We start from the raw sequence: 9,793 nt of genomic DNA on the forward strand, positions 1-9,793 counted from the left end.
GTGACTGCTACCATCTTCTCTCACCTGAGTCACTACAGAAGTGACTGGACCCTGCCTCCCATCTTTTCTCATTCCAGTTTATTTTTCTCACTATAGTCAGGATGATCTTTCTAAGTCACAAATCCGATGTTCTCATTTTCCCACTTAAAGCCCTTCAGGAGCTTCCCATTTTCTTTAGGATAAAGTTGAAATGCCTCACTATGGCCCTAGTTACCTCTTCAGTCTATTCTTCTGCCCTCCCCACCCACCACCACCACTGGCAAATCACTTCTGTGTCATCATGATCCTTGCCTCCAGGCCTCTGCAACTGTTCCTGAGTCTGCCCTGCAACCTATTATTCCTTTCTCCACACTCCTCCTTAATCTGGCTAAGCTCTACATCATCAAGACTCATTTTCCTTCAGTAAAGCCACGCACATCCTTTCAGAACTGGGCTAGGGAGTCCTAGTTGCTACTTACTCTCATGAAAGGGAGGAAGGGAGGGAGAAAAAAAGGAAGGGAAAGAGGGAGGGAGAGAAAAAAAGAGACAGACTTGACAGAAGTCAAGTATATTCACAAAGTTAATGTTCCTTGCAGCCATATTTGTTCTGCCTGGGAGTTGACGGTTATCTGGGTGTCCATTGCTAGGAAAGCAAATAGATGAAATGTGTAGATGAACATCTTGGAATATCAGAAAGCAATTAATTAGAAGCAACAGATTTACACATCTTTAAAATATTGTGCTTATAGAAAAAAAGTGAGTCACCAAATGAGATATATAACCCAATTATATAAATTAAAAACTACACTTACACCAAAAATATTCATTTTTTTTTAAACACATACAAACCAAAAGATACATGCTAAATGTCCTGATTTCTATGGTAGGAGGGGAATGGGAATGGAGTATAAGGATAAAAACAAGAGAGGGCTTGTTGTCATGCAGTAGCCTACCGGTCTGTCTCCTCGTACCTGCCCCTAAAGAAAGGAGAGTCTGTGAGAAGGATCCTTTCAGGGACTTTGCTTCACCTTTGTGCTTACAATTTATGTCTCCCAGTTTGGCCCCAGAAAGATGGTATGACTCCCCATGGGGGGGGGGGGCAACCCAAGCCAGACACAGCCATGTGGGGACCATCTGGGGAACTTGCGGAGTCGATAGAGGTGGGCACAGCCCCCCCACCTTCCCCCGGCTAAGGAGAGCCTCTGCCTCTGTGGCTGCATTCCTTCCCAAAACCTGCAGGGGAAGTGATTCAATGATGTGCTCTCCATCTATTCATATGCATAAAGGTTTTATCCCTTGGTAAAGTACTTATTCTGGGATGTATGGTTCCGCTGCCTGCAGGCAAGGGTGATTGGCTGGAAACAGTTTCCTATTGTAATGTATGGGATTCACAGATCTTGAGATTGACAAGCTTTACTTCTTTTACTTCCACACCTAACTAATAAAAGCCATGCGTTGGCTGGATTTGGGGCTCAGTCCTTGAGGCTGCAGCCCCTTGGCCCCGCTTGCACTCTATTCTTGTCTACTGTCTTTCTTAACCTTGTGCCGCCCTCCTCGCTCCCCACAACTCTTGTTGTGCTGGACGTGACAAGGCCTTGCATGGATCAGTGGTGAGAGTGTACCACGAAGCATTACCTCAATGCTTTCTACCCTCTGTGTAGATAATTCCACCTCTGCCACTTGCTGAAAAGAGTCTTATTAGAGAAAATGCATGGCGGGCAACCATTAAATCAGTAGGCATGGGCACTGAGAAGCTCACCAGGAATCTGAATCATTATCTGTCCACCAGTCTCATTCATATCCTGTGGAAAGTAGCAATGAGGAGAAACAAGAAATTTTCCTTGCCTGGATCCCCCATCAAGGACATCTGCCATGAATACTGCTTCTGAATTTGGGTGTCCATTTCATTTATAATTCCCCTTAGCATGTCACGCTCTGCCCCACCCTGAACCCATGCTGGCGTATCCTCAGGTGGATATGTGGGAACATACAGGTTATGAAAGCACACGGATGTAAGGCATTATTACTAGGTCTCTGCCACATCACTACTTGATTTGTCATCATTTATTGCTCTCCCAATTCCTTACATATTCTCTCAAGTAATAAGATGGGGCTGGAGAGATAATAAAATACACCTGGAAATTGAACAGTACCTAAACACATCCTATTAATTTTTACCTCTCCTTGTTGCTGTGAGACCAGCAACAAACAGGAGACACCCAGACAGGAAAACATCCCAGCGTAGTCAATTCAGTATATGTTCAAGTCGTCCATTTCAGAGAAATAAGAAGTGTTGAAAGAAGAGAGATAATGAGGAGAGAAGAGACGCGAGGAGAAAAGAAGAGGGGAGGGAAGGGAAAAGGAGGGCAGGGGAGGGGAGGGGAGGGTAACGAGGGAAGGGGAGGGGAGGAGAGAAGAGAGGAGAGGAGACTCAAGTCCTTGCTTTGTTGTTTGAGTAAATATTGAAACATCTTAAATTAATTGTGTTCAATGCTTGTTGATAGAAATGTGTCATGATAAGTTAAGTACTTGTAACTGTTGGGGAAAAAAACAAAAAATAATAGAATAAACTGTCATTGATTCTGTTTTTCTGTTCTGATAAAAAACTAGGGACACTATCTTTTCAGCATGGAGATTCATATTTTCACGAGTCAGAGTAGTGATATTAGCAACTTTTTGGCATTCCTTTCCTATCAAGAACATAGATGGCTTGCTAGACTGGTCCACCAGTGTAAAAACTGTCCATATATTTTGCATTCAGTCAATATTTTTCCCCTTTTCTTCCGCCTCTACCCCACCCCCCCACTTCGCTTCAAGCTATTGTTTCTCAGTCTAGTTGTGTAGGACACAGCTCCCTGGCCCATGCTGGTAGTATTATGAGCCTTGCCAGCAGATCCTACATCAGTGCCATCTCCACAACACAAGATGAGCAAATCTCCAGGCCCAGAGGAGGAACCTGCAAAGATGCTAATAACTAGAAAGTGCAAACAGAAGACGTTTCCCCCACAAGTCAGTGGAAAAGAAACTGGAGGTCAATCAGCTCACATGAGATCCTAAAGGTTTTTCTGGTTCATTCTGTTACAGATACCAGGACCAGAAAGAACCCAAGTGGCACTCAGAGAGTTAGGAAGGTCAGCTTTATTATGCCGGCGGGCTCAGCGGGATCCTTCCCAAAGACTGAGCCCCTAGCAAGGTTTTGAGCAGGTTTTTATGGGTTGGGGACTTCCTTGAGTCGGGGAAGGGGTAGGTGTTGTCTGGTGATTGGCTCGGGGTGTGGCTTGGAGGGGGTTATGCGGAAGTGGGCTGGGGCTTAGGCTAGGGACTTCTCTCTCCACTCGGGCCACTATTTTAGGTCAGTTTCACGTGGCAGAGAACCATTTTAGGTCAGTTTCTCCACCAAATCACATTTCCAATCCCACTCATTAAGTTTCCAGAGTTTTTCTGTTCTGAAGTTAGATTTAACTAGTAACTTTCCACCCATTTAGAGTTTCCAGATAACATATTGAAGGAGGAATATTTTTCTGTGAGTCCCCAAATGATGTTGGATCTGCTAGCAGTTTCTGGGTGTGGGCCAGGATCATGTCTTGTGAAGCCGAAGAATGGAGAGGCAAAAAGTTGTAAAGGAAGATAGTTTATTAGAGGCAGGAGAAGAGCTTGCAGCTCCCAAGCAGGAGAGGGTACAGAATGGGGGTGCCCAGTGACTGAGGCAAAAGCTCTTACTTTTATACCTTCCCCTGCCTGTTTGGGGAAGGGGCCTGGAGACTTCTAATGGAATTCATCTATCAGGTTTGTCCTGTTTGCCCATCCTGAAGGGATTAACAACTAACCCATTCCTATCTATCAGATCTGCTCCTTTGTCCAGCCAGAAGGGATTTGAGATTATTTATTAACCTCAAGGCATATTCTCGTGTCCCTATCCTGGAGTGAAGGAGACATTCCAGGACCTGGAGTTTCAGGATATGGCTGTTTTTCTGTTTATTCCACCAGGGACCCCTTTGTCTACCTAGCAACATGCTAACTAACTTGTCTCAATATAAAACCCGTTATGTTTGCATTTCAAATAAACAAATGATTTATTAAGTATAAGTATGTCCCAAATATTGCATGGGACTTTATACTAAAAATTCATCTGTTGTTTATCTGGAATTCAAATTTAACTGGGTGTTCTGTATTTTGACACAGCTTTTTATTTTTCCAATAATGTAAAGGATTTTCTTGGGTTTATGTTTTGAGGAATTAGCTAAGATTAAAGATTTCCTACATCTTTATTTCACTTCACCAAGAATTCATAATTAATCTCAACCTTTGAAGTTGATTAAAGTAGCAAGTATTGAAACAATTCATTTGAGTTTCATCCCCCTCACACACATACATTCAACTTCTGGAAAAAAGTACTGCAAATAGAATGGCTATGAGGCAATCTAAATAGGAGAAGGCGAGATGGAAATAAATTATAGATTAACCATGGGTGTTTCCCAATCCTTGCACAATCTGGGTAGGGTTCCATTCTTACTGATTATGGTCAGACCTTCATCCTGATTTGGTTAAAGGATTGGATAACAAATGAGGTACTTATTATAGTGAGCCTAATCCAAATATTGATTAAAGGAATGAAAACAATTCCAGTTCAGTTTTATTCAGTATAAGCTTAGCTCACTTTCCAATAGTTGTCATTTAGAACAGTTTACTGAACCAAAATATATTTTAGACATATTCCTTTTGTAAAAACATACAAGCAAGAATCTGATTGAGGAAAGTAATCTACATTGACCTTTCCTATGAAAAACACATTAGAAAACCCAGTCATAATTTTTTCAAACAAATTACATTTGAAGCCTGAACAAGCAACGAGTTTTTACAACTGTGGACAGAAAAGGGGCCACATATTAAACCTGACAAGCCCAGGAGACTGAAAATTCCAACAAGGGATGGCGTGAGCATAGAAAATTTCGTAACTAACTGGGCCATGGCAGGAAGTCACATCTTCAGCTTCCTTCATAAAGTTAATCTGTGCCTTTAAGTGGGCCTATTTGTGTTTGTTTTTTTTTGCACCTAAGATAACATCTTTGGAATGTCAGTAATCCATCTGCAGAAGCAGAGCTGCAAACTGCAAAATTCCTCATTATTTTGCCTGTCTCCTGATTACCATCTCTGTGTGCTGTAAAAAGTGAACTGTTAACTATCCTGCACCCACCTATGTAAAAGAAGTATCTGTCTCTCCAACTTATTTTTATCCAGTCATAGAGATTTCCCCACTTTGCTTTGCCCCACCCCCTTAATCTATCACCAATGGATTTCATGTAACTTTCCTCCTTTGATTTTATGTACAAAATAAGCTGCAAACTGCCATTTTGCAGAGCATTTTCTCAATCCGTTAAAATTTTGCTTCCTGGCAATTGTCAGTTTGTCTCAAGTAAACTCTTACAAGCTTTCTTTCAGGTTGGATGTTTTTCATCGACACAACTCATACATCCAAAAAGTGCACATAGAGTTGGAATCTCCTCTCCACATCTGGAAGAAAACAGTGATAGAGTCCAAAAAAAAAAAAAAAAAAAAAAAAGAGGTTCAGGGAAGAATTAGAAGTTAAAAGTTAAAAATTCTCAGAAGAGATTAAATAACTACAAAGTTTACACAACTATTAAGGAGTAGTTTCAGTTCAAACCCAGATATTTAGAATTCCAAAGCAACGCTTGCCAAATGTAGACTGAGCACAAGTTTATTTTTATAATAACTAAGTACAAATTTTATTTAATTTTCCTGACCTGTGAGGAAGTGTTATTGAGTAAAAATATTAAATGAGAAGAGAAGAGGAACGATTGTGTGGTCACAACTTTTCAAACTATTTGGAACATTGAACTTTCCCCAGGCTTATTTTCAACCCCAAGTCCTCCTTTGGGATGGGAACGTATCCTCCCCGACTCCCAGTCCTCCATCTCTAACACACAATGTACTAAACAAAACTGCTAAGATATTGCTAAACTCTTCACCACTCTACTCCTTTGGCACACAGAAGTGTAAAGATTATCAAAAAAATTTACTGAAAAATTATAGTTAATCTTATAAGTCTTTTAAAATGCATATGAATGCCAAGAGTTGCACCTGGCAGTCTTTGTCCCAAGAGTGCCTCCATCTTAATACAGCCAACAGGGAGGGGCTGAGGGAGAGGGAAAGGCAAAGAATTTCAATTTTCTAATCACATCCAGAATGTGGGCCACAGAGAAATAGTGTACTATAGTTATTGATTATCGATGGCTAAAGTTTTGTCAACGAAAACACATCCAGCCTAAGAGAAAGCTTATAAGAGTTTATTTGAGCCAAACTGACAACAATTGCTGGGAAGCAAAGTCTCTATGGATTGAGAAAGTGCTCCGGAAAATGGTCATTTTGTAACTCATTTTACACATTAGAATCAAAGGAGGAAGATTACATGAAATCCATTGGTTGTAGATTAAGGGGGTGGGAGAAAGCAAAGTGGGGAAATCTCTGGGATTGGATGAAAAGCAAAATGGAGAGACATACACGTCTTTTACATTGATGGGGACAGGCTGGTTAACAGCATTTTATAGCACATAAAGATGGTATTTGGGGAACAAGATAATAATGAGGGATTTTGTAGTTTCTTGCTCTGGTGGGGTGGGTTGTGCCCCCTGGGGGGTCCGGAAAAAGTAATTAGTCTGACATTCCAAAGGTATGTTATCTTAGATGCAAAAAGATAACAGACAGGCTCATTTAATGTAAAGATTGACCTTTGTCAAGGAAGCTGCAGGCCAAAGAAGTGACTTCCCACCATGGCCCACCTTAGGAATTTTTACGCTCACGCCATCCTATGTGATGATTTTCAGTCTCCGGAGCTTGTCAGCTTTAACATGTGGCCCCTTTTCCATCCACATTTCTCCCTTTTGGTCATAAATCAATCTGAGGGATGCAATGATGACCAACATTTTGGTTAGATAGTGTGGTCCCACGGTGCTAGGAAGGCTCATTCCTAAGAAGTCTTAGTGTCAGCGTTTGCCCTGCTGAATGTTCGACCATTGGGGGTGGAGCAAGACCATAACCTTAGATGGAGTCAAGGCCGAATTATTTATTTATATTTAAGACAAGGGAAGCAAATGGGAGGCAGTAGATCCTACATGTCTTCATTAAATGTATTCTGGATCATTTCTAATCTTTGAGCTATTACGATCCAAGTTTTTTTCCTCTGTCTGTCTTACGTTGCTTTTTATATCTAGTGTAACGTATACAAACTAGGGCCAAGAGCAATAACATTAAACCAGTAACACCGATTAGGAGCAGAAAATGTCCAATATTAGACAAGTATGAGTCTGAGGGGAGCAAACATCGCAGCTCTCTAAAGAACCCTTTACATGTATTATTATAATTTTTTACTAAGCTAATAATATGTTTTCCTCCCTTATTTACTGCTCTTTGTATCTTATGATAAGTTTGGCCAGATAAATGAAGACTTGCTACTATTGAGACAGGTTAGTTGACATATTGTTAGGTAAACATGGAGGTGGTGGAATAAACAAAAGGCAGCCATATCCTGAAACTCCATGTTCTGGAATGTCTCCTTCACTCCAGCACAAAGATACCGTGTTTCCCCAAAAGTAAGACCTAGCCGGACCATCAGCTCTAATGCTTCTTTTGGAGCAAAAATTAATGTAAGACCTGGTCTTATTTTCAGGGAAACACGGTATGTGAACACACCTTGAGGTTAATAAATTATCTCATAAATCCCTTTTGGACGGACAAAGGAATAGACCTGATAGATATGAATGGGTTCATTAATCCCTTTGGGGTGGACAAACAGGACAAACCTGATAGACAAATTACATTAGAAGGCGTCAGCCCCCTTCCCCAAGCAGGCAAGGGAAGGTATAAAGGTAAGAACTTTTGCCTCAGTCACTGGGCAACCTGATCAGGATCCACTCTCATTTCAAGAGCTGTGACCCTTTACTCTTTATTTTTAATAAACTATCCTCTTTTACAACTCTTTGCCTCTCCTTGGTCCGTGCTTCCATTCTCCAGTTTCACAAGACACAGTCCCGGCACTCACTCACAAAAATTCCCACAGCATTTGGGTACTCACAAAGAAAATATTCTCCATCACTATTTCATGATCGAAAAGCTCTAATTCTTCTTTTGGCCAATTAGTTTCCATAGAAAGTACTTCATGGGGAGGAGTAAGTTCAATTTCCCAATACATTGGATTTTCAGTATCAATATTATCATGGGTTTTATTAACCTCAGGCAAAGTTAATTTGCCTATGATTTTAGTATTATACTATATTCTCATAGCATTTACTGTAAACCTGGTGTCATTACAATAGCGATCAGTTAGCATGACAGAAGACTATTCTAACCCTTCCCAATAAAAATGTCCCCTACCCATATACCATATCTTGTTGTTTGTCGAGATGGATATGATACACCAGGTGGATACGATTCAGAATTCCAGTTTGATCAGGGACATAACCATTTACCTTTTGGTTTAATGTGGCCTGTCTACTTTACATTGGAAGCAATCAAATGTCATTTATTAATCTGATTTCTGTTAGTTGTATAACTGGGAACTGTAACTTTAAGGTTTAATAGGGGCTAAGACTATAAGAATACAATGGTGTAAATTATAATTACTACCTAAAAATTTCTAGAGGCCAGGAAGACTGTAAGAGTTTCATAAATAAATTTTTTGTGCCTCAGCAGCCATTATAGAGGGCCTTTAAATATATATATATACACATCCACTTCAGCTTCTATCTGAATTAATATAGCTAGTAGCCTATGTTGAATTAGGGGGTAAGCATAACTGGGTTCTAATATAAAATTCCTTTCTCAGTATTTCTGTTCCACTAACCTACAACTTCAGTCGTCCTCAGTTTTGTCTCCTTTTCCTCATTCAGAAATAATCAACTTACTAGGACAAACTACTTCCTTTTAACTTCTCTCAAAAATACACACACCTCCATTTTCTTCCTTCTATAATAACATTCCTTCTAAATTTCAAAACCATAAAAATAATATTATTGATAATATAAAAGTTATATACCTTCAGCAATTATTAACAGTTGGGCTATATAAGTACAAGTTTTGAGAAAAGTCTAAACAACAAGTATAACTATCATTACTAATATTATTAGCAGACAGGTAAAGACATTTAAACAAATGATTATTTTTAGTTTAGTATCAATTATGTAGATATACAGGTCTTCTCGATGTCTTGGGTTAGCTGTCTAACCCTGATGTCAGCGGCTTCTCATCCTTGAGGAGTCTTTGATATCCACTGATAGGTCCCTCCTGACAAGATTGGAGAGTCTTTAACTGATGTCTTGTCCAGTGGACAAAATTTCCTGGTTGTGAGTCGTGGTCTTTGAAGCCTCCCGGGAGCACACTGAAGTGCATCAGTTACTAATTTATTTATTTCTGTAAGATAATTGATAAATCCTGGATGATAATGTAGAATGTCTCCTTTGAGTAAGGTTGGTTCACAAGGACCTTCACAGAGGGTGAACAATGACTAATGAGGAGAAAGCCCATGTTTACCAAAAGTGTATCTCAGGTTGAGAAGCACTATAAGGAGAGCTTTTAGCCAAGGAAGATTTAAAGCTTCTGAAAATTTACCTAGTTGAGTTTTAATTTACTATTTGTACATTCTACCAATCCAGAGGACTGGCGTGATTAGCACAATGAAAATGCTATAAAATAAGCCAAATATTACAAACAAATTATATTATTGGCCCAGTGAAATGAGTCTCAGTTACTACTATGTAACTCACAGGAAATTCTCCAATTAGGGATTATTATTATTATTATT

The sequence above is a fragment of the Rhinolophus ferrumequinum genome, unplaced genomic scaffold (assembly GCF_004115265.2).
Source record: "Rhinolophus ferrumequinum isolate MPI-CBG mRhiFer1 unplaced genomic scaffold, mRhiFer1_v1.p scaffold_87_arrow_ctg1_1, whole genome shotgun sequence".
NCBI classification, from domain to species: domain Eukaryota; kingdom Metazoa; phylum Chordata; class Mammalia; order Chiroptera; family Rhinolophidae; genus Rhinolophus; species Rhinolophus ferrumequinum.